At 40.5% G+C, this 26,763-nt stretch overlaps 1 protein-coding gene across 1 annotated transcript in view; it reads left to right on the top strand.

The window, feature by feature from the left end:
- MAIP1 (matrix AAA peptidase interacting protein 1) overlaps positions 1 to 26,763 on the top strand; it is a 155,930-nt gene that overhangs the window by 52,777 nt on the left and 76,390 nt on the right. The gene's annotated exons all lie outside the window — the stretch shown is intronic.

Raw genomic sequence — 26,763 nt, forward strand, 5'->3', positions numbered from 1 at the left:
CGGGATTCACGTAAGGGGGGGACCTGTGGATCCGATACCGCTTTCTGTAGTCCCTCGAGTTGGGCTGCGATTGTGTCCTTGAATACTTCTCGGTCCGCGCTCGCGGAGGCCATCTGACGCTCGACTGCGCATTCGAGCTTCTCCTGCCCCTTGATGATATGTTGAATTAGTGCATCCATCTTTACTGTACAGATGGGAGTGTCAGTGCCCGCATTCTCCACCACTGTGAGCGGGTTGGAAGGATAACGCAAGAGGTGATGTCTGGTTAATGAATTCTATTTTTAAACTGTCTCTTTTACTCGAAGAAGCCAGGATGGGACAAACCGGTAGGGACCCGTAACCTCAACGATGACTGTTCTTTTCCACGTAGGGGAATTCGAGCTCCAGCATCGAAACTCTACGGCGTTCTTCTCCTGGACAAGTCGGGGTAGACGGGGGACTCCGGGTTGCCGTAAACCAAAAGACAGAGACAGAGGCGTGGGTCAATATAACGTCCCTTCCAGTATATTCACCAAGGGCTCGGGGGTGAGGGAAACACTCCGGTGCTCAGGTGACAAGAGATAACGTACGCCGTGCGTGAATGGGGGAGTAGTGCTAGTGAGGGGGGGGGGTTTAGCTTTTATATATACAAGCGAGGCGGCGAGCGGCAGTAACTTTAGCACTCAGCCTTCTCCCGCCTCCCGACCCAACCCGTGAAGCGGTCCCGTACCTGGGTCAGCCACGCTCCTCCGTGGCCGCGGCTCGGCGAAGTGTGGTTGCGGAGTCCTCCAGTCTCCGGCTTCTCCTCCTCCGTCGTACTCCCTCGGCTCTCCTCACGTCTTCGTTGGTCGTGTTCTCTCTCCGATCTCCTCGTCCCCCGCTCCGGTGTTCGCACACACTCTGAGGCACTCCTCCTGCGGTCTTATTGGCTGCCTGACAGCACCGTCATTGTAGGGGTGGGGTTGTCTGGGAGCAAATCCCAGTTAAAGGGGAATGCGTCTGTTGTTGATTCCTCCATTAGGGAAGTCGCCCACTCATCTCCCTGCGGAGTATAAAGCATATGGTCCGTGAGATCTCGAGCTTCCCACCAGTCAACCCCTTGCCTAAAGTCTTCCCCGCTGTCCTTGTGACAGTGGCACAAGAAATTGAATTCAATGATGGGCAGCTAACTACTTCTGCACGAGAACATATGAAAACTTGCTTTCCTCTGAGTTCAGTTGACCATCTCTGGAAACCCGAACAGGTCCTAAATTTTCTAAAATGTGTCGGGATAGATGATGAAAGGCCCCCAGATAGAGGATGCCTGTTTACTCCATCAATATTTGATTTGTGAAATTAACATGCTCACTCTGCTATTTAATTCATTTTCTAGAAAGCATGGCAAATGCAAACCTGCATTTATTGAAATTGGCCCTTTGTCACTGGAAATGAGCTCATAATTAATCCCTGAATTTTTCTCTGGTGAGCTTGGAGTAACCAGGCGAATATACTATGTTCAGGGCCTCTAGAATTAAAGGACAGGGGAGGACTAAATTATAAAGCAGGTGTGACAACATTTTGTGACAAGAAAAAGCACATTATGCAGCATTATGGGGCACATTTTGCGATCGCATTAAAAAATTGTTTTGTCATTTTCACATACTAATACATTTACATTTACTATCTGGGCACAAGTTTCACTTTATTGTGATACCCAAATACAGAAGTATTTTGAAAAAGGTGACCAGTCACATTTTGCAAAGGGCGTTCTACTGCGTTCCAACACGTGTCACTATGGGGCAAATGCATCAAGTAAAATACTGGTCGCAAACGGGCAGATTCACAGAATCGGCCCTTTTGCGACCAGTATTTTGCCATATGGGATGCATCAAACCAAAAGCACTTTGCGAAATAGGTAATCGCAAAATTTGCGATTACCTATTTTGCGAATGCAGTAAGGGAATAGAAATTGAGATTCTCTAAATGTGATGCATTATGCATTTGCAAATTGCATTTTCGCAATTTATAATTGCAAATTACCATCAACTCCAAGTTGATGGTAATTTGCAATTCCTTTGAAAAATTCATTTTTTTGCATTTTTCAAAGTGCATTGTGGTGCATACACATGCCCTTAGGGCATGCCCCTTAGGGCATGTGTGCGCACCACATGTGCATACTTACCTTATTTGGGGGTGCATCAGGGAGGCCTTTTGTCCCCCTTGCTCCCTTGAAATTGCATGCGCAATTTGCGAGTACGTATTTGGTACGCGCAAATTGCGAATGCAATCCCAACCATTCCTATAGGCCCATAGGAATGAATGGGAAGCCATTCCCTAATAGCGAATCGCAATTTGCATTTCGCTATTAGGGAATGTGTAGGAATCGCTATTTTGTTAGCGATGCCTACATTCATAAGGAATTGCGATTTGCTTATTAGCGATTACTTAATAATCACTATTAAGGAATCGCAATTCCATACTTTGATGCATGTGCCCCTATGGTTTTATTAATTTTGGATCTGTTTAAGCTTGATGTTTTGTTAAAATCTGCAGATTAATTCAGCTGATGAAGGATTATGTGGTAAATGGGACTAATCAATACATATGTAGATAACGCCATGGTTTCAGATCTCGTAATTTCTTTGTCCCTGACTATAATCCATAAGTGAATAGTCCTTGCACTTTAGCTGATCTAGGACTCATCAGTGACTTTTGTTTTCGGAGTGTCTAGACAGGAGAATGCCACATTTCTGCAGAATGACTTTTGCTGTAACGAAGGAAAATAGCTGATGCCTGGTCTTTCTTTGATACGAACAGCCAGGGAGAAAACATTGATAGATTCTAACAAGGTGCAGCAGGCCCTAGAGTCCGGCTTTAGAGGCCACGCTTGTTTCTGAGTGGACTTTGTTGCTACTTTCCTTTCCAGTCTAATACAATAATCAATGTCGGAGGCTGAGGCACAGTCTCCTGTATCATAAATGTGAATAAATGGATGACTTGGATATAGGCAAACATCAGGATCAATGGGTAAGCAACAGCATTTCACTTACCATCCTTTGGTGATACTAAAATGTAATAAATCTGGTAAATAAAGGACATGTTACTTGGCTACATATATGTCCAATATGTTGTCTTTTGTTGAAAGTGAAAATTGGTGAGCATTGCATGAAGTGTGACCTATAAAGGTCACACTGTTCATGCAATTGCAAGATGGAAAACGGTTGAGTTTGTATCAAACCCAAATGCAGCCATGGTTTACAAGGAACAATACATTTTAAAGTACATCTTTAGGAAAAAGTAACCAATACCTCTATCAGTGCAATACAAAGTCTTATTATTACACAAGCCTACTCTTGTTGAGTTCCTATGTATTGATCTATCTATGGTTTGCAGAGTTTCCTGCTTTTTCTATGCCTGTATACTTGAGTAGTTTACTCTTATCGTGGTTAGTTGGCACTAAAAGTAGGTGAGTGCATACACTTGGGGCCATATTTATGACTCCAGTTGCACCATGCTTTCACCACGCAACGGGGTACATATGTGACGCAACTCTTAAGGCAGTTTTATGAAGCCACACAAGAACACACCTTAAGGTGGCCTTGCGTGGCTTCATGAATCTAGAGTAAAGCAACACAGCACAAATTGCTGAACTGCCTTACTCTGCGCTAGGGAGGCGTTCCATGGGTGTTGTATGGGTGTTCCCACGCAACTCCTATGGTTTTAAATGCATTCCTAGAGTTACCACAACTGGTGAACCTGGGAATCCATCAAAAAGATGCACCTCCACAGGGGAGGCATAACCAGTAGAAATATTTTAATCTCTTTGTTTTTTTTCCTCTTTCTATATGTGCTGCCTTCTGCAGCACACATAGAAAAGGGAAAAAGCTTCAGGGGATTGTTTTTGTGCAGGATGGTGCCCCTTCCTGCACAAAAACAATCCTGCACCCAATGCAGACACCCTTGCACTAAGGGTCAAGGGGGCCTGCATTGGCTCTAGGCAGCCAAAAGGGCTCTGTATTGTTTTATATAGGGCAAATTCTTCCTCTTTCCCTATCGCGCAGCAAGGTGACTTGCTGTGCGGACATGCGTGACTTTGGCATAAATTTTGACATAAATTTTGATATTCACTTGGAATGACCCCTGAATTGAGTTAGAGGTAGTTTTTGTATTTTTACGTGAATCGCCTGTACTTCACCAAGGAAAAAACTATCTAACGTTTCCAGATATTCCTCTAAAATACAACCAATCTACAAACATTATCATAAATGATGACAGCACTTCATAACTTGGTGCTCATTTTATAGATCTCAGAAGCATTAAAGGTGGAGTCAGGGGAGCGTTATCCGGGAACGTGGCCAACAGAAAGTAACCATGGCCCTGCTGCATCCTGGGCAGAAATGAGAGTGCCTGAAATGCAAAATCCAAAACGCTACAATATAAATCTGCCAAAATGCATGGTTTTGGTCCTGCAGCTGCAGTGTGGAGGGAGGCTTCAGAAAACAACATGGTACTGAATCGCTCCCCAGGGCCTTTGCCTACCTGCGCCGTCCAACAGCTTTGACAGAGTAAAGCTGGCGATCATTGCTGCGTGGAAAGAAATCTCTTTATCCAATGCAAAATTAAGTTCTCTTCTAGTGCCATACATATAGCACTGAACTATATAGAGGATTTTCCAAAATAATGCGCTTTTGAACTCTAATTGTACTCCATATTTTAAGTCACTGCTGCTAAACGAGTGATAGGGTTCTGAAGCTAGGAGAGGGTCCAGATTAGCCTTTTTCTAAAGAAGAAATAAAATGCCAACTTGATGGTCAGGAGTGTGAATGGCTTCATGTGGGTGGGATGGAGGGTAGTGATGCATAGGGAGATCTATTGCTTGTACTGCATAACGTGATGAGTCCCCTTTGTGTTAAGCTGGTGGTTTCTATCTTAGACGTCTCAGCATGAATGTACACCCTGGCTGTTCCTCCCTTCCTACACTCTTTGCACCTGATGCCTGAGGGAGGTTGCCATCCCCTTTTTTACGCCACTTACTGGGTGAAATTCACCCTTTCCCAATTGTGTGGCCGGGGATCTCACTTCCGAACTAGCATCCAGATATATAGTGGATACAGTTTTGTTAAATCAGATAGATAGATAGATAGATGACAGACAGGTACATAGATAGATAGACGGATAGATAGACAGATGGATAGCCAAATTTACATACTGACAGAGTGATACATAGACAGGTGCACAGATGTAATACTAAGGAGAGATTGAAGTAGAAACAAAGATAGACAAAGTTCGATCTATTTTATTTAAAGATGGCTGTGTTACATGAAGAGGGATCGACACAGTGCGGGATAGAGGTAAATGGAGACAAATAGCTCTGAATAGAAATGAATTTAGATTCAGTTCAGAGTATCTTTACTTTTTTTCTTCCTTCTTTACTCTTTCCTGTCTTTCTAGTATGTCTCTTCAACCTGTCCCTCACCTTGTCTTACACTTTTCCTGTCTCTCCCGCTGCCTCTCTCCATTTCTATTTCATATATCTCCCTCTTTTTCTCTCTTCCTGCCTTCCCATCTGTTTCTGTCTTTCGTCTGCTGTTTTTGTCCCCCTTCCAGTCTCTCCCTCCTTATGACTCTGTCTAACTTTATTTCTCTCTCCCCAATTCTAACTCTGTCTTTCCTCGACTCTCTCACCCATACGTCTCACATCTCCCAATCTATCCCTATTTCCCTCTTTCCTTGTCTATCTTTCTTTTTTCCTTTCTATTACTGTATATCTATCTTTTGATGTCTCTCACTATCTTTTATGTATCTGCCTCTCCTGTCATTCTTGCGTCCTCCCCTGTCAATCTCTCTCACTGGTTTTGTTTGACTTTCATTATTTCGAAATCCCTCTTTCCTATTTATGCCTATCTTTTTATTTGTGTCTCTGTCTTTTACCTCATCCTTCTCTACCCAAATCTGACTCACCTTGATTCTCTCCCAGTCTCTCTCTGTTTTTCTACGATGTTGTTCATTTCTCCCTATGTTCCTCTTACTTTATGTGGCTGTTTTCCTCCCTCTTCATTCTCTCCTCATCTTCCTTCACCTGGGCCGTTCTTACTGTCTTGGGCGAAATGCACATTAGAAGCTCAATGCTTTATTTTCAGGTGCTCGGTCATTTATACTAACTGAAAGGAGAGGAAGAGGATGTGGCATTACTGCCAGAGCTGCCGACTCCAGAAATGGGAAGCCAGGTTCGCTCAATATCCTGTAATTATGGGCAAATCACCTAACCTCCCCGTGCCTACCAAAAATGAATGTGTCTGTGTAACGTAACTGATGGTCATTTAAAGCACTCCCAACACCTCACGGGCGAGTTCGTGCTATATAAACCTGCAAAGGTTTCAGCCCTGAAGGGTTAGGACTTCAAAGCTTTGGGTATAGTTAACTTATATTTGTGTTCTATATTAACTGAAACACAATAACTGTTTTAAGGGTACCAGATTTAATTTTGTGTCTCTTTGTTTGCCGAGAGTTGGTCCAGAGTTGCGGGGGGCAGAGGATAGTGGACACGTTTCAAACAAATACATGTTTACATTGAATAACTAGACTCTTGAATTATTTTCAGCATGTAGTGCACCAAGGTCTTCCCTTGCACCAAGGTCTTCCCTCTCGTTTGCTTCACTAACAAAAATTACCAAAAATAAAATTTATCAAAAACTATTGGCTTTAGTTTGTGCGTGGTCAATCTGGGCTTTGTAGTGCATAATCGTGTGGCTATTGGTAGACTGCATAGAAATTAACAAATTGCAGTTTCTTGTTATTGGGCAGCCGTAGTAAAATACCTATTAATTGTGCAAACTGTGAAATGGAAAATAATTTTTTTTAAAAGGGGTCTTCCGTGGTTGCGTTGTTAAATTCAGTGTCCGCACTTTGGGGCTTATTTACAAGCCCCTTGTGCCACCGATGCGTCACTTTTAAAATGGAAAAGAGTGAGTATCGGCTGCGCAGAGGGCTTGTAAATAAGCCCCCATGTTTTCAAGAGTGTTTCTCATTGCTGCAATCAACCTGTGTTTGGAGGTTGGGGGAGGGGAGGTGTTCCTTTCATTCCTAACTTAAAGGCTCACCTCTGTGAACAGCGGAAACACAAAGGCTGTGATCTGCATACATTAACACTGGGAAGTGTTCTGCCTAGAAGGAACTTCTAACGCCCTGCTCTTGGACCTGTCGCCTGAGAAAGGATGGAGTTTTCATTTCTTAATTTTCTTTAAAGCTGATTTGTAGGGCCATTATTATGACGAGCATGTTCTTGCTGTTAAAATTATAGCCTGGTTTTACACGGTGTAGCATGAGGCAATTCTGCTGTTTTAGTGCTTGTAAACATTATACGACAGTTTTTGACGTAATGTAACTATGCTGGATAAAAAGGCAATATCATGTACCCTCACTGTATTATATTTTACATTTTCCAAAAGATGCCACCTACTTCTATTTAGCATTATAAAGAGAAGGAGACCGATGTTGGGGGGGGGCGGGGGGTGTTGAATAGCCTCTTCTTATGTGTGATAAATGTCAAATAGTGGTTCCAGACAATGGCGGACACGGTGACCGTGATGCAGATTGGGGTGTACAAAATCTCCCTACTTCCACGGATAAAGTAATTTCACAGTTACACGCACTTACACTCACCATACACTAGGGCCCATTTCACTAACATACACTCTAATACTCTACCAGCATTGAACCTGTGGAAAGAAACCTTCATAAACTCCTAAACCCCACACCTACACCGAGGTCGATAAGACCTAGCTATTGCAATTGTCATAATCTAAACAATCTATACATTAATAATCAAATAGAGTACTCAATAATTGACAAGGAATAATCACCAACACCGTATTTAAAATTATGATTCTTTATCTAAAATTAGTCAAAAGAAATTAATCAGAATAAATCATTTTCTCATAATTACCTATTCTAGCTAAATGTCAGAATGGGTCATCAGGACAAGTCTCTCAGTAGAAATCTCCCAAGTCACCGTCTTCACAGCATCAATCCTCACCAACGCAGGTTTGGGAAGAAAAATGGCAAAGTGGCAAAACGCAATGACGCAAACCCTCTCTAGTCTAGTATATTTATAATAATTCAGACAAAAGAAAGAAACATTTAATATTACTTCATCCGCCGAACCGCTGAGCAGAGCGAGAAGGAAAGGATGTAGCATCGCTACATTTGGAAAAATCTCCGCTCAGAAAAAGTCACAAAAATAAAAAGACAGAACAGGAACTAAATATTAAATGTATCTTCTCAACTTCCACACATTTCCTCTGGTGAGCTCAGAGTTTAGAGTCTTTCTTTAAAGCTCCTTTGTTTTCCAAGGCTGCCAAGGCTGTCCCAATGCATCTGGAGACTTGCCCAGATCTGCTGCTGTCCTCACGGAAAGTTTTAACCAGGCAAGGACTGTGGACAGATGACTCGCATCCATATTCAGCAAGGCCTTTTCCATCACAAATTCTCACTCGAAACCTGGCTTCAAAAGTCAGCCATCTTTGATTAGGCCACAATAGGCCACAATAGACCATCCTAATTAAAAGAGACAAAACAACGTTACCACAGCATAGTGATTGAACAGTGTTAACCCCACTAATACCCTTATGTGTATGTAATTATCTAGCTTTAGCAACAAAAAAAGCATTAATTCAAAAGCGTTTCGTGCTTAAAATAAACCGCACTCAGCAACGTTTAAACATGTAAACATGCACATTATTATTAGTTAGCACACATATGCATTCCCACGTGTAATTCTCTCTTGTTAAAACACACATGTTGATCAGTATAAAAAACACTTACACAAAACAAATAATTAATAATTAATAATTAGTAGATTAAATTATGACAAATAGACAAACCAGAGCTTCAAAACCCTATAGATTTCATTTAGAAAATCCTGCTCCAGCAATCCCCCTTTTGGTGATTTTATCACCAAATAACCCAAAAAAAAAATTTAGTGAAATTTAGTCCCATTTTAGGAGAAATTTGAAATGTCTTTTTCCTCCTTACACAACACTACACACCAGACACTCTTTCATCATCCCTCTTTGTTTCTAAGTAGACACTCTCCCTTAATTCTTCTAATTCAATTTCTTGTGGTTCTCTTTTCAACCTTTTATTTCTCTTTTCATTATTTCTTTTAATTAATTTCTTTTTCTCTCCCCTGTTTTTACAACACAAACACACCAATCTCAATATCAATAAAGCAACAATTATACAAGTTAAAGGAAACAATATCTTACCTATAATAGTACTACCTATTTTTGCAATAAAACTCTTAACAGCTATCACCTTATTAGCTATTTTAGTCCAGATACTTTCAGCTTCAAGTGGTACTAATTCTTCATGCAAATCAGTAATATTTTTGATATAGACCTTCAGGTCTTTGCTTTCGTCTGGAATGTAAGTGCAACAATGTTGAACTTTCAGCATTCCACAAACTCCACCCTCCTTAGCCAATAAAATATCAAGAGCAAGTCTATTTTGCATAGACATAGCACGCACGGCAGTTAATTCCGTATTCACCAAAAGAAACCCTCCAGCGGTATTTGTCGATAAGCGATCCACCACTGTTGACAGTTTCCGAATCCCATTAGCATTTAAAGAAATTCCCACTGCTGGAATTAAAGCTCCAAAAATGTCACCCACAATTTCAAACCAAGTTTCCCTCTTGAAGCGCATTAGTAAATTAATATGTTCTACATCTTCTATTCTATCTATATGAAAAATCTTTGGAAAAACCAGGCCCACATAACACGTGCCATACCAATGGTCAGGCAACTTGTAATAAGCCTTGTTCCCACAAACATAATACACTCCTGGAAAAATTGTATCTTCTCCACCTCTGAAACCCCATCCTGTTGCAATGAAGTATGTATCATGACATTCACTAGTCCCAACAAAATATGTATCATATTGGGATTTCCCTCTTGTAATACACAGCTTACCCTTCTGTGGTGCATCTAAAGCTAAAGTTGGACTAGCTCCATTTCTCAATTCTTTTCCCATCTCAATGTCCCAAATTGTCTCACTCACTTTATATTTCCCTGCCTTTTCATGCATACTCAATCTCCTTTCCTCCACCATGTTTAGGAAAGCTTTCTCCTCTTCTTCCAAACTACAAGTTAAATTATTCTTAAAAATGTAATCTAATGTTAATTCTTCTTTCTCAATAAAAATCTCACCAAAAATGTTAGCTTCTTTAGCTGGATTCAGCTCTTTGTTCATTGGCAAGTGCCCAAAAATACTATCTTTGTTAGACATCTTATAATCTATTTTCCCTAACAAATAAAAAACACTACTTAATACACTACAAGAAATTCCATACGTAGCTGGTAAATGGTGATAAGTAACACCTTCTGAAACGGATGCAGGTAATTGCATACAAACGTAGCAATCCCTTACTTCCATTGTTTTCACATATTCGTATAACAATTTTGAAAAAACATTACTAGAAAAATCATTAATTGACCTATCTTTATGCATGTAAGTATTACTAATTCTAGTTGGAACTACTTTTTGCGAATTCTTTTCTACATTTGTCTCATTCTCAGTATGTATTTCAAATGTACCTATTGAAACTCTAAATGTAACTAATAAAGCTAAAATACCCCATAGTAGCATTAATAATCCAGTACAGCAGCAGCACATTCTACACCATCTTCTTAAGAAGGCACATCTACTTTGATTATTCTCTATGTTAGCCATTTTACTACTTTGATCTTGTCTTTTGACTTAGCCTCTACTACTCCATTACTGTAATTTCTCAAACTTTGGATTACTTCAGACAGCTGAGTTTCAGACTTTCTCCTTTTCACTTTTTCCAAGTGATTTCTTCAGTTCACTCAATTTGGATATTCATCACTTTTCACTCCTTCTTCCTCAGCAACATCAAATTGTATCAGATCATCAACAACATCCTGTGCATCTGACTCTTCTCCAATGTCAGTCAGAATAACTTTTAAGATTCCAACAGATTCTTCCTTTTCCTCAACCACTTTTCTCAAGATCCCCTCCGGATTATCTCGAGTCACTGATTCTTCTTCTCCTTCTTCAGACAGTGCCACATAAGACCATTCCGGTGATCTGTACTTTTGGTTGGGTCTTCTAATTCTCTTTATTTCCTCAGGTTCTCTTGACTCCTTTTGCTCCTTCCTTTTTATTTCGTTTTGACTCGATACTTCATTCACTTGTTCAGCTTTTGATGTATTTCCTCTTATCAGTCTGTATCTCAGCCTCTTTACTCTGTTGTTAGGCCAAAAATCTCCTCTTACGACCTTTTTCGGTCTTATTTCTGTATTATTTCTTTCTCCAATCCAAGTTCTCTTTCTCAGAACTCGACCCTCTGATTTTTCACTTTCATCCGATTCTGTTTCAAATGCCTCTTGTTCTTCAGCAGTTTTCTTTCGCTCCACAGTCTTTTTCACCACTATTTGAGACTTCCCTACTTCTCTCCCTCCTCGGGTCTCCGACACGCAATCTTCTTGCTGTCTACTTGTCCCTTCACCTAGCTTATTAGAAGTGTTCCCTACACCTCCTCGGGGGTCTTCCGCAATCTGTCCCTCTCTATCTTCTTCTGACCCTACTTCTTCAGATATAATCTCAAGTGGTTCTTCAATCTCCTCCTCTTCTGATTCAGGAGTAATTTCTGTGGAACTGCTCTTTTCTTTTCTTTTTCCTCCACTGCTTTTTGGAACTTCAGGCTCTCTTTCAGAATCAGATCTCCTTTCTGAAATTCTCAATGGTTCTCTTGAACTTGAAGCCTTTTCTGCTTCTTTTCCTGAACCTTGATTCTTTCTCACTGGTTCTGGGTCTTCATCATCACTGGAATCTGACTCTTCAAAATACTCTCTACCAGTCCCATCCTTTGGGTTTGGAACTCTCAGAGTATGACTCGCATGCACCCAGTTTTTCACACCAGCACACTTCACTGCAGTCGTCGTAGTTAGAATGACTTGTCTTGGTCTTCCCCCACCTTGGAACCAAGCAATTTCTTCTTCTGAGAACTTTAATCCTCACCCAGTCTCCTGGACTCAGATCATGAGCTTGCTTCTTCTCAAGTGTAGTAGCTTCTTCTCCAATCTGGTGAAACACAGAATGAACTGCGTCAGCCAGGCCTTTACAGTAATCCAAAATCATGTCATCAGTTATTGTCATCAACTTATTGACAGGTACATATGCATGTCGCATTGCACGTCCCATTATGATTTCATGCGGACTTAAACCAGTAGTTCTATCTGGAGTAGATCTAATAGTCATTAGCACTAGAGGCAAGACATCTGGCCATTTCATGCCAGTGGCTAAGCACATCTTACCAATCCTGTTCTTGATTGTGCCATTTATCTGCTCAACCACACCAGAAGCCTCTGGTCTGTATGCACAATGTAGCTTCTGCTGTATGCTTAATGCTTCACAAATCAAACTCATGAGTTCATTATAGAAGTGTCCACCTCTATCAGACTCAATCGTTACCGGAAATCCGTATCTAGGAATCAATTCTCTTAACAGTAACTTTGCCACTGTTACTCCATCATTTCTCCTAGTCGGATAGGCCTCAACCCATCTTGAAAACAAACAGACTACCACTAGTACATATCTCAGTCTGTTCACTTGGGGCATTTCAATGAAATCAATCTGCATTCTTGTAAAAGGACCTCCTTCTCTGCCTATTGTTCCCAGACTCACCACTGTCTTCTTCCCAGTGTTAAATTGCTGGCAAATCAAACATCTTTGACAGATACTTTCTGCAATTGTCCTGAACTTTGCATTGTACCAGGTCTGCTTAAAAGACCTAATCATTGAATCCCTTCCCAAATGTCCCTGGCCATGATACATCCTTGCCATTGCTGACAGCATGGAGTTCGGCATTACTGGTCTGCCATCTCTATAGACCCAAACATGGTCTGTCTCTCTCGGGGCACAACCTGCCTTAATCCAATCTTTCCTTTCTTCCTCCTCTGCCTCATCCTGCAACTGTTTCACTTCATCCCATGTCTCTAAGACATTAGTAAACATCACAGAACAAAAAGACATTTCACCCTCTCGTTCCCGATTAATAGATTGGTTATTTTTGGCACAATATTGTGCAATGTCGTTAGCATATCTATTGCCAACTGTCACAAAATCATCTCCTTGTCCATGAGCAGCACATTTCACAACTGCTAATTCTTTAGGCAGCTGTATCACCTCAAGCAATTTCCCAATCACTTCAGCATTCTTTATTGGAGTCCCACTCGACGTCAAGAAACCTCTTTGTAGCCAAAGTTGGCCAAAGTCATGCACAACTCCAAATCCATACTGACTATCAGTCATCACAGTCGTTCTCAAATCTTTCCCAATTTCACAAGCTTTTGTCAATGCAATTAATTCAGCAACTTGCGCAGATTTCACTCCTTTCAATGATGATGCTTCCATTACTTCTGAAACCTTACACACTGCATATGCTGCACATAGCACACCCTCATCATTCCTCAGGCATGATCCATCCACAAACAACACATGATCACTCTCATGCAAGGGAAGATCCCTTATGTCTGGTCTCGGTTTTGTACAGTAATCAAGCACATCCAAACAATTGTGATCATCTTCTGTTTTCACACCTACATTTTCAATATCCGGCAACAATGTCGCTGGATTCACATTCACACATCTCTCAAGAGTCACATTTGATGCTCCCAGAATGACTTTTTCATATTTAGTCAACCGACTATGTGACATGTACTGAGTTCTGCTTCTCGTCAAAAGAATTGCCACATTATGAGGTACGAATACCCTTACAGGATATCCCATTATGATTCCCTCACTCTGTTCTAGGCTTCTGCATGTTGCAGCCACAGATTTCAGACAACCTGGTAAACCCACAGCTACAGGGTCAAGTGTCGATGAGAAGTACGCAATAGGCCTTCTCAGTAATCCATGCTTCTGAATTAACACTGAAAGTGCACATCCATTTCTCTCACTGCAGTACAATTCAAATTCTTTTTCATAATCTGGCATACCCAAAGCAGGGGCTTCACACATTCTGCTTTTCAGCTCTTCGAATGCTGCCATTTGTTCTCCATCTAGTTCCAATGGGTCTGTCATCTCACTTTTAGTCAGCTTAATCAGTGGCTTTGCTATCAGCGAAAAATTAATTATCCACTGACGACAATAACCCACCATTCCCAGGAACATTCTCACTTCCCTCTGGGTCTTTGGGGCTTTCATTTCCCTGATAATTTTGATCCTGTCATCAGTCACTTTTCTCAGACCTTTCTCAATATTGTGTCCAAGATAATGCACCTCTTTCTTGCAGAATTGTAATTTAGCTGGAGATACTTTTAACCCTCCATCTGCCAGATGATTCAGTAAAGCTATAGTATCTACTTCACAAGCTTCACGTGTCTTTGATGCCACAAGTAGGTCATCAATATACTGCACTAATACTGAACTTTCAGGCATGATCAAACTCTCCAATGACTTTTTCAATAACTGATTGAATATTGAAGGACTCTCTGTATACCCCTGTGGGATACGACACCATGCTAAGATACGCTGGCCAAATCTAAATGCAAAAATCGGCTGGCTGTCATGATGCAATGGAATTGAAAAGAAAGCATGACACAAATCAATCACTGTATACCACTCAGCATCATGTGGAATCTGATACAAAATCACTGATGGATTTGGCACAATAGGACAACATGCCACCACAATTTGATTAACTCTTCTCAAATCCTGTACGATCCTGAATTTCCCATTAGGCTTCTTTAGCCCCATTATCGGTGAATTACACGGACTACTCAGTAGTTCTCTCAGAACTCCCTGCTGAATCATTTTCTCAATTATAGGAGTTATTCCCTCAATTATGTCTGGTGTCATTTTGTACTGAGGAATGTTAGGATAAGTAATTCCCTCTTTCACTGAAATTTTCACAGGATCTACATTATTCATCAATCCCACATCCTCTCCAGTAAAATCCCAAACTGTCCTTTTCACTGTGTCTCTCAGCTCTTGAGGCAAATCCTCTGGATCAAACACAGCATATGCACCAATTAACTCAGTTTCTCTATTTTCTAGAGTCATTCGGTACAAAATATCCTCATCTGGTGTTTCAAAAGCTATTCCATCTGGTGTACAAAAAATTGTACAGTTCATTTTACAGAGTAGATCCCTACCTAACAGGTTCACTGGACTTGTGTCACAGACGATAAATCTGTGCATATCTGAAAATGTCCCTATTTGTACTCTTACTGGTTCAGTAAGACGTGTTCTGATTTGTGTATTGGCTACACCAACTACTTGGATTGCTTCATCCGAGAGAGGAAGATTTCTAATATCTGTTGACCTGACAGTTGATCTTGTCGCACCTGTGTCTACTAAAAAAGTAACACCTTCTTCATTTATTTTTCCATCCACAAATGGTCCTGCCTGGTCTATTTCTAGAGTTGCACCAAGTATGCACTCTTCCTCCTCTCTTCGGCACCGTCAATAATCACCCTCAGACTCACTCCCTTCATTCTTTAACAAGTACTGTTGTACCTGGTTAGAACGCCTTGGTTTGTTTACCTGCTCATCATTGTAGAATCCCGAATCCAGATTATACTTTTGTGCTCCTCTATTCTGCGGCAAGGGCGGTTTTGGCTCTTGACTCTGCTGTCTCACAACTTTCTGCTGTTGCTGCTGTTGATTATTCCCCTCGTTCTGCACCTGTTGATTTAAGGAATTTCCCTCATTATTCACTAATGGTGGATTGGTACATTCTGATCTCCAATGTCCCAGTTGGCCACAGTTGTGACATGGGAACTTTTTCTTAGCTTCCTCAAGATTCCCCTTTCCTTTCCCTGCATACCTAGGTCTATTCCCTGCATTATTTCCTGGATTATTCGCCTGTTCCACCAACTGTGCTTCCTGTCTTTCCGCAACTTTCACCTGTGCCCACATTGCTTTCTCTTTCAGCTTTCTCTGTTTTGCTTCAATCTCATCACTGAAGTATTTTGCATGTCTCAGAATCTCATCTATTTTCTTACTCTGCCAATCCACATTATGCTCACGAATTCTTTCACTAATCTCAGGTCTCAGGCCATATACAAATCTGTATACAAAATGACTCAAATCCTTGTCACCCAGGTGTTCATCTCCACTGAATTGTTTAAATGCCAGTATCAGCCTCTCGTAAAAAGCATGAACTGATTCTTTTGCTTCCTGATGTGTTCGATCTATTTTAACCCAGTCTGTTTCTTTTGGAGGTACTTTATTTTTCAGGTATACAATCACCTGCTCATACTTTCTCATTACTTCTGGATCTGGTGCTCCTGTTCTCTGATCTCTTGGATATTCCTCAGTAGGCCAACTCACAACTATTTTACACTCAGCCCACAAGTCTGCTGGAACAATTATATCAAACAGACTATTCAGGTCAATCCACAGCACTTTTGACAATTTCACAAACCTGTCTACCTGCCTGTACCACTCGACGGGCTTTTCTCTCAATCGAGGGAAATCATTCGTAAATGATAAAATATCCTGTCTGTCCATGGAACATGTACATATCCTCCTCCAGGTATTTCTCTCATAGGATAAGTATCCACTGGTTTTTCCTTTTCTCTCACAGGAAATGCTGAATAAGTCCTATCCCCTGATTCTTCTCTCTTTTTGTACCATCTATCCTTCCACTTTTCAACATCACCCCATTCAAAAGTCAGCCATCTTTGATTAGGCCACAATAGGCCACAATAGACCATCTTAATTAAAAGAGACAAAACAACGTTACCACAGCATAGTGATTGAACAGTGTTAACCCCACTAATACCCTTATGTGTATGTAATTATCTAGCTTTAGCAACAAAAAAAGCATTAATTCAAAAGCGTTTCGTGCTTAAAATAAACAGCACTCAGCAACGTTTAAACATGTAAACATGCACATTATTATTAGTTAGCACACATATGCATTCCCACGTGTAATTCTCTCTTGTTAAAACACACATGTTGATCAGTATAAAAAACACTTACACAAAACAAATAATTAATAATTAATAATTAGTAGATTAAATTATGACAAATAGACAAACCAGAGCTTCAAAACCCTATAGATTTCATTTAGAAAATCCTGCTCCAGCAATCCCCCTTTTGGTGATTTTATCACCAAATAACCCAAAAAAAAAATTTAGTGAAATTTAGTCCCATTTTAGGAGAAATTTGAAATGTCTTTTTCCTCCTTACACAACACTACACACCAGACACTCTTTCATCATCCCTCTTTGTTTCTAAGTAGACACTCTCCCTTAATTCTTCTAATTCAATTTCTTGTGGTTCTCTTTTCAACCTTTTATTTCTCTTTTCATTATTTCTTTTAATTAATTTCTTTTTCTCTCCCCTGTTTTTACAACACAAACACACCAATCTCAATATCAATAAAGCAACAATTATACAAGTTAAAGGAAACAATATCTTACCTATAATAGTACTACCTATTTTTGCAATAAAACTCTTAACAGCTATCACCTTATTAGCTATTTTAGTCCAGATACTTTCAGCTTCAAGTGGTACTAATTCTTCATGCAAATCAGTAATATTTTTGATATAGACCTTCAGGTCTTTGCTTTCGTCTGGAATGTAAGTGCAACAATGTTGAACTTTCAGCATTCCACAAACTCCACCCTCCTTAGCCAATAAAATATCAAGAGCAAGTCTATTTTGCATAGACATAGCACGCACGGCAGTTAATTCCGTATTCACCAAAAGAAACCCTCCAGCGGTATTTGTCGATAAGCGATCCACCACTGTTGACAGTTTCCGAATCCCATTAGCATTTAAAGAAATTCCCACTGCTGGAATTAAAGCTCCAAAAATGTCACCCACAATTTCAAACCAAGTTTCCCTCTTGAAGCGCATTAGTAAATTAATATGTTCTACATCTTCTATTCTATCTATATGAAAAATCTTTGGAAAAACCAGGCCCACATAACACGTGCCATACCAATGGTCAGGCAACTTGTAATAAGCCTTGTTCCCACAAACATAATACACTCCTGGAAAAATTGTATCTTCTCCACCTCTGAAACCCCATCCTGTTGCAATGAAGTATGTATCATGACATTCACTAGTCCCAACAAAATATGTATCATATTGGGATTTCCCTCTTGTAATACACAGCTTACCCTTCTGTGGTGCATCTAAAGCTAAAGTTGGACTAGCTCCATTTCTCAATTCTTTTCCCATCTCAATGTCCCAAATTGTCTCACTCACTTTATATTTCCCTGCCTTTTCATGCATACTCAATCTCCTTTCCTCCACCATGTTTAGGAAAGCTTTCTCCTCTTCTTCCAAACTACAAGTTAAATTATTCTTAAAAATGTAATCTAATGTTAATTCTTCTTTCTCAATAAAAATCTCACCAAAAATGTTAGCTTCTTTAGCTGGATTCAGCTCTTTGTTCATTGGCAAGTGCCCAAAAATACTATCTTTGTTAGACATCTTATAATCTATTTTCCCTAACAAATAAAAAACACTACTTAATACACTACAAGAAATTCCATACGTAGCTGGTAAATGGTGATAAGTAACACCTTCTGAAACGGATGCAGGTAATTGCATACAAACGTAGCAATCCCTTACTTCCATTGTTTTCACATATTCGTATAACAATTTTGAAAAAACATTACTAGAAAAATCATTAATTGACCTATCTTTATGCATGTAAGTATTACTAATTCTAGTTGGAACTACTTTTTGCGAATTCTTTTCTACATTTGTCTCATTCTCAGTATGTATTTCAAATGTACCTATTGAAACTCTAAATGTAACTAATAAAGCTAAAATACCCCATAGTAGCATTAATAATCCAGTACAGCAGCAGCACATTCTACACCATCTTCTTAAGAAGGCACATCTACTTTGATTATTCTCTATGTTAGCCATTTTACTACTTTGACCTTGTCTTTTGACTTAGCCTCTACTACTCCATTACTGTAATTTCTCAAACTTTGGATTACTTCAGACAGCTGAGTTTCAAACTTTCTCCTTTTCACTTTTTCCAAGTGATTTCTTCAGTTCACTCAATTTGGATATTCATCACTTTTCACTCCTTCTTCCTCAGCAACATCAAATTGTATCAGATCATCAACAACATCCTGTGCATCTGACTCTTCTCCAATGTCAGTCAGAATAACTTTTAAGATTCCAACAGATTCTTCCTTTTCCTCAACCACTTTTCTCAAGATCCCCTCCGGATTATCTCGAGTCACTGTTTCTTCTTCTCCTTCTTCAGACAGTGCCACATAAGACCATTCCGGTGATCTGTACTTTTGGTTGGGTCTTCTAATTCTCTTTATTTCCTCAGGTTCTCTTGACTCCTTTTGCTCCTTCCTTTTTATTTCGTTTTGACTCGATACTTCATTCACTTGTTCAGCTTTTGATGTATTTCCTCTTATCAGTCTGTATCTCAGCCTCTTTACTCTGTTGTTAGGCCAAAAATCTCCTCTTACGACCTTTTTCGGTCTTATTTCTGTATTATTTCTTTCTCCAATCCAAGTTCTCTTTCTCAGAACTCGACCCTCTGATTTTTCACTTTCACTTTCATCCGATTCTGTTTCAAATGCCTCTTGTTCTTCAGCAGTTTTCTTTCGCTCCACAGTCTTTTTCACCACTATTTGAGACTTCCCTACTTCTCTCCCTCCTCGGGTCTCCGACACGCAATCTTCTTGCTGTCTACTTGTCCCTTCACCTAGCTTATTAGAAGTGTTCCCTACACCTCCTCGGGGGTCTTCCGCAATCTGTCCCTCTCTATCTTCTTCTGACCCTACTTCTTCAGATATAATCTCAAGTGGTTCTTCAATCTCCTCCTCTTCTGATTCAGGAGTAATTTCTGTGGAACTGCTCTTTTCTTTTCTTTTTCCTCCACTGCTTTTTGGAACTTCAGGCTCTCTTTCAGAATCAGATCTCCTTTCTGAAATTCTCAATGGTTCTCTTGAACTTGAAGCCTTTTCTGCTTCTTTTCCTGAACCTTGATTCTTTCTCACTGGTTCTGGGTCTTCATCATCACTGGAATCTGACTCTTCAAAATACTCTCTACCAGTCCCATCCTTTGGGTTTGGAACTCTCAGAGTATGACTCGCATGCACCCAGTTTTTCACACCAGCACACTTCACTGCAGTCGTCGTAGTTAGAATGACTTGTCTTGGTCTTCCCCCACCTTGGAACCAAGCAATTTCTTCTTCTGAGAACTTTAATCCTCACCCAGTCTCCTGGACTCAGATCATGAGCTTGCTTCTTCTCAAGTGTAGTAGCTTCTTCTCCAATCTGGTGAAACACAGAATGAACTGCGTCAGCCAGGCCTTTACAGTAATCCAAAATCATGTCATCAGTTATTGTCATCAACTTATTGACAGGTACATATGCATGTCGCATTGCACGTCCCATTATGATTTCATGCGGACTTAAACCAGTAGTTCTATCTGGAGTAGATCTAATAGTCATTAGCACTAGAGGCAAGACATCTGGCCATTTCATGCCAGTGGCTAAGCACATCTTACCAATCCTGTTCTTGATTGTGCCATTTATCTGCTCAACCACACCAGAAGCCTCTGGTCTGTATGCACAATGTAGCTTCTGCTGTATGCTTAATGCTTCACAAATCAAACTCATGAGTTCATTATAGAAGTGTCCACCTCTATCAGACTCAATCGTTACCGGAAATCCGTATCTAGGAATCAATTCTCTTAACAGTAACTTTGCCACTGTTACTCCATCATTTCTCCTAGTCGGATAGGCCTCAACCCATCTTGAAAACAAACAGACTACCACTAGTACATATCTCAGTCTGTTCACTTGGGGCATTTCAATGAAATCAATCTGCATTCTTGTAAAAGGACCTCCTTCTCTGCCTATTGTTCCCAGACTCACCACTGTCTTCTTCCCAGTGTTAAATTGCTGGCAAATCAAACATCTTTGACAGATACTTTCTGCAATTGTCCTGAACTTTGCATTGTACCAGGTCTGCTTAAAAGACCTAATCATTGAATCCCTTCCCAAATGTCCCTGGCCATGATACATCCTTGCCATTGCTGACAGCATGGAGTTCGGCATTACTGGTCTGCCATCTCTATAGACCCAAACATGGTCTGTCTCTCTCGGGGCACAACCTGCCTTAATCCAATCTTTCCTTTCTTCCTCCTCTGCCTCATCCTGCAACTGTTTCACTTCATCCCATGTCTCTAAGACATTAGTAAACATCACAGAACAAAAAGACATTTCACCCTCTCGTTCCCGATTAATAGATTGGTTATTTTTGGCACAATATTGTGCAATGTCGTTAGCATATCTATTGCCAACTGTCACAAAATCATCTCCTTGTCCATGAGCAGCACATTTCACAACTGCTAATTCTTTAGGCAGCTGTATCACCTCAAGCAATTTCCCAATCACTTCAGCATTCTTTATTGGAGTCCCACTCGACGTCAAGAAACCTCTTTGTAGCCAAAGTTGGCCAAAGTCATGCACAACTCCAAATCCATACTGACTATCAGTCATCACAGTCGTTCTCAAATCTTTCCCAATTTCACAAGCTTTTGTCAATGCAATTAATTCAGCAACTTGCGCAGATTTCACTCCTTTCAATGATGATGCTTCCATTACTTCTGAAACCTTACACACTGCATATGCTGCACATAGCACACCCTCATCATTCCTCAGGCATGATCCATCCACAAACAACACATGATCACTCTCATGCAAGGGAAGATCCCTTATGTCTGGTCTCGGTTTTGTACAGTAATCAAGCACATCCAAACAATTGTGATCATCTTCTGTTTTCACACCTACATTTTCAATATCCGGCAACAATGTCGCTGGATTCACATTCACACATCTCTCAAGAGTCACATTTGATGCTCCCAGAATGACTTTTTCATATTTAGTCAACCGACTATGTGACATGTACTGAGTTCTGCTTCTCGTCAAAAGAATTGCCACATTATGAGGTACGAATACCCTTACAGGATATCCCATTATGATTCCCTCACTCTGTTCTAGGCTTCTGCATGTTGCAGCCACAGATTTCAGACAACCTGGTAAACCCACAGCTACAGGGTCAAGTGTCGATGAGAAGTACGCAATAGGCCTTCTCAGTAATCCATGCTTCTGAATTAACACTGAAAGTGCACATCCATTTCTCTCACTGCAGTACAATTCAAATTCTTTTTCATAATCTGGCATACCCAAAGCAGGGGCTTCACACATTCTGCTTTTCAGCTCTTCGAATGCTGCCATTTGTTCTCCATCTAGTTCCAATGGGTCTGTCATCTCACTTTTAGTCAGCTTAATCAGTGGCTTTGCTATCAGCGAAAAATTAATTATCCACTGACGACAATAACCCACCATTCCCAGGAACATTCTCACTTCCCTCTGGGTCTTTGGGGCTTTCATTTCCCTGATAATTTTGATCCTGTCATCAGTCACTTTTCTCAGACCTTTCTCAATATTGTGTCCAAGATAATGCACCTCTTTCTTGCAGAATTGTAATTTAGCTGGAGATACTTTTAACCCTCCATCTGCCAGATGATTCAGTAAAGCTATAGTATCTACTTCACAAGCTTCACGTGTCTTTGATGCCACAAGTAGGTCATCAATATACTGCACTAATACTGAACTTTCAGGCATGATCAAACTCTCCAATGACTTTTTCAATAACTGATTGAATATTGAAGGACTCTCTGTATACCCCTGTGGGATACGACACCATGCTAAGATACGCTGGCCAAATCTAAATGCAAAAATCGGCTGGCTGTCATGATGCAATGGAATTGAAAAGAAAGCATGACACAAATCAATCACTGTATACCACTCAGCATCATGTGGAATCTGATACAAAATCACTGATGGATTTGGCACAATAGGACAACATGCCACCACAATTTGATTAACTCTTCTCAAATCCTGTACGATCCTGAATTTCCCATTAGGCTTCTTTAGCCCCATTATCGGTGAATTACACGGACTACTCAGTAGTTCTCTCAGAACTCCCTGCTGAATCATTTTCTCAATTATAGGAGTTATTCCCTCAATTATGTCTGGTGTCATTTTGTACTGAGGAATGTTAGGATAAGTAATTCCCTCTTTCACTGAAATTTTCACAGGATCTACATTATTCATCAATCCCACATCCTCTCCAGTAAAATCCCAAACTGTCCTTTTCACTGTGTCTCTCAGCTCTTGAGGCAAATCCTCTGGATCAAACACAGCATATGCACCAATTAACTCAGTTTCTCTATTTTCTAGAGTCATTCGGTACAAAATATCCTCATCTGGTGTTTCAAAAGCTATTCCATCTGGTGTACAAAAAATTGTACAGTTCATTTTACAGAGTAGATCCCTACCTAACAGGTTCACTGGACTTGTGTCACAGACGATAAATCTGTGCATATCTGAAAATGTCCCTATTTGTACTCTTACTGGTTCAGTAAGACGTGTTCTGATTTGTGTATTGGCTACACCAACTACTTGGATTGCTTCATCCGAGAGAGGAAGATTTCTAATATCTGTTGACCTGACAGTTGATCTTGTCGCACCTGTGTCTACTAAAAAAGTAACACCTTCTTCATTTATTTTTCCATCCACAAATGGTCCTGCCTGGTCTATTTCTAGAGTTGCACCAAGTATGCACTCTTCCTCCTCTCTTCGGCACCGTCAATAATCACCCTCAGACTCACTCCCTTCATTCTTTAATAAGTACTGTTGTACCTGGTTAGAACGCCTTGGTTTGTTTACCTGCTCATCATTGTAGAATCCCGAATCCAGATTATACTTTTGTGCTCCTCTATTCTGCGGCAAGGGCGGTTTTGGCTCTTGACTCTGCTGTCTCACAACTTTCTGCTGTTGCTGCTGTTGATTATTCCCCTCGTTCTGCACCTGTTGATTTAAGGAATTTCCCTCATTATTCACTAATGGTGGATTGGTACATTCTGATCTCCAATGTCCCAGTTGGCCACAGTTGTGACATGGGAACTTTTTCTTAGCTTCCTCAAGATTCCCCTTTCCTTTCCCTGCATACCTAGGTCTATTCCCTGCATTATTTCCTGGATTATTCGCCTGTTCCACCAACTGTGCTTCCTGTCTTTCCGCAACTTTCACCTGTGCCCACATTGCTTTCTCTTTCAGCTTTCTCTGTTTTGCTTCAATCTCATCACTGAAGTATTTTGCATGTCTCAGAATCTCATCTATTTTCTTACTCTGCCAATCCACATTATGCTCACGAATTCTTTCACTAATCTCAGGTCTCAGGCCATATACAAATCTGTATACAAAATGACTCAAATCCTTGTCACCCAGGTGTTCATCTCCACTGAATTGTTTAAATGCCAGTATCAGCCTCTCGTAAAAAGCATGAACTGATTCTTTTGCTTCCTGATGTGTTCGATCTATTTTAACCCAGTCTGTTTCTTTTGGAGGTACTTTATTTTTCAGGTATACAATCACCTGCTCATACTTTCTCATTACTTCTGGATCTGGTGCTCCTGTTCTCTGATCTCTTGGATATTCCTCAGTAGGCCAACTCACAACTATTTTACACTCAGCCCACAAGTCTGCTGGAACAATTATATCAAACAGACTATTCAGGTCAATCCACAGCACTTTTGACAATTTCACAAACCTGTCTACCTGCCTGTACCACTCGACGGGCTTTTCTCTCAATCGAGGGAAATCATTCGTAAATGATAAAATATCCTGTCTGTCCATGGAACATGTACATATCCTCCTCCAGGTATTTCTCTCATAGGATAAGTATCCACTGGTTTTTCCTTTTCTCTCACAGGAAATGCTGAATAAGTCCTATCCCCTGATTCTTCTCTCTTTTTGTACCATCTATCCTTCCACTTTTCAACATCACCCCATTTTCGCAATAAAGCGATCATTTCTTTAATCTGTCCTGTTCTACCAGTACCATTCAAATTCTCTATGTCTTTGTCTGTGAAATCCATCCTGTAAGACTTCTGCAAAACTTTCACTTTATCAATGTCAACTCCATAGTCATTTGCTATCGCTCTTAATCTGTCATGAGTATTTCTCGCTCTCCAGGTGATATTCTTACACATAAACAATAATTCACCATCATGATGATTTTTTAGAATTTCGGTTGGAACTGTCCCTGCAACAAGCTCTTCTAATTCTACACGTAACCTAGCAACATCAATTGCTTGTGAATCTTTATCCCTCTTTTGAAGAACTTTCATCCATTCATTCAGATCCTCAGCTGTTATTTCAGTAGATTTTCTCACTGGAACCACTTTCTTCTGCGGTTCTAAAATTGGCATCCCTGAACAACTAGCTTCACCAGCATCCAGTCCTGAATTAGACTCCTCTAATCCTTCATTACAGGTGTCATGTCTTAATTTTCCTGCCCTTTTTCCTGAATCTCCTGAAGGACCAGCCAAGCTTGTCAATCTATTCCCAACATATGGAATAACCAAACCATTCTCACTCTTCCTCTGCTTATCAAAAACAGGCATAACCGGACCTATGGTTACGGGTACCGTAACAGCATCTAGATTTTTTGTCAGCTCCTTGATCTTTTCAGTCAACTCCGATGTAGTTCTGGCTAATTCTCTCGTATTTTCGCCACTGCTTCTATTCTCTCTCTCCCTGAAAGGATTGCCACTTCTTAACTCAGGTGTCACATTTTCTGTCTCAATGATACTATGCGTATCTCTTATCGGAGAAACAATTGGTGTACTCTCTTCTGGTTCCGGTCTATATGGAGGTGGTCTTTTGTAAATCATGTCATTTAAAACCTCATCCTCATTAACTCCATATCTTCTCACTTCTGCCTCAGGAACTCTTTCTGCTCCCTCTTCAACTGTTCTCACAGGATATAATCCCTCTGACATACTAGCATCTCGCCATCTCGTCATTCGATCATGATGAGTTTCACGACCATGTCTCCTCCCAAACAGATACCTATAGTTGCCTCCAGACCTCTGTTTCTCTCGCTCATGTACTTCCTCTTCCCATTCCACTTAAGCCTCGAATTGTGTCGGCCTTGGTCTTGGGTCAAGACATAACATCTTTTCCCGTAAATTTTTCAACACTGCCAGATTAAATGAACCATGTTCTGGAAATGCTAAAACTCCATCTTCTTTGGTATACCTAACCCAATTCTCCAACCATATACAGGTATGATACCCATATCTCGCAGCCATGAAGGATGCAGGCGTTTTCGATGGAGGTAACAATTCACCCTCTCTCGTTTTAACATCTTTATCCTTGTCGAACCAATTTTTAATCTTTCTGAACAAAGATTTTTTCTTTTTCTCCTCTTGGTAATACATTTTAACGCTTACCAAAACTTTCTAATCCCTTCCGTAATACAACTACACAATATGATTTTTCAACCAATAACAGCGCGACTCACACTAACGCACCAATCCTGGAACGTTACGTCACTAGAATAGCTCCACCAATCCTTGCGCGGCTCACACCAACGCACCAATCTCAGCGCAAGCACTATCCTGATCTAATATCCAATCAGAGCGCGGTCTGTTTGACGTCAGCAGTCGCTGCATTTTCTCGCTCCTGTCTCCTGTCAGTCGTCTACCCCTCCTTTACAAAATTTCTCAGTAGACTTCGTGTCGAATTTCTACAAAATCTATTAGTTACAACATATAAACATCTCCATTGTCTGCTTCGCTAACCAAAGAATAGTAAAGAAAATCTATTTCACAAGAAACCTCTCGTTGACACAGTAGCACATCCCTCTACTCTGCCCCTCTAACATACATTCATTAACTGTTTCCTCTAGGACTTATCCAA

Source organism: Triturus cristatus, chromosome 3_2, assembly GCF_964204655.1.
Source record: "Triturus cristatus chromosome 3_2, aTriCri1.1, whole genome shotgun sequence".
NCBI classification, from domain to species: Eukaryota; Metazoa; Chordata; class Amphibia; order Caudata; family Salamandridae; genus Triturus; species Triturus cristatus.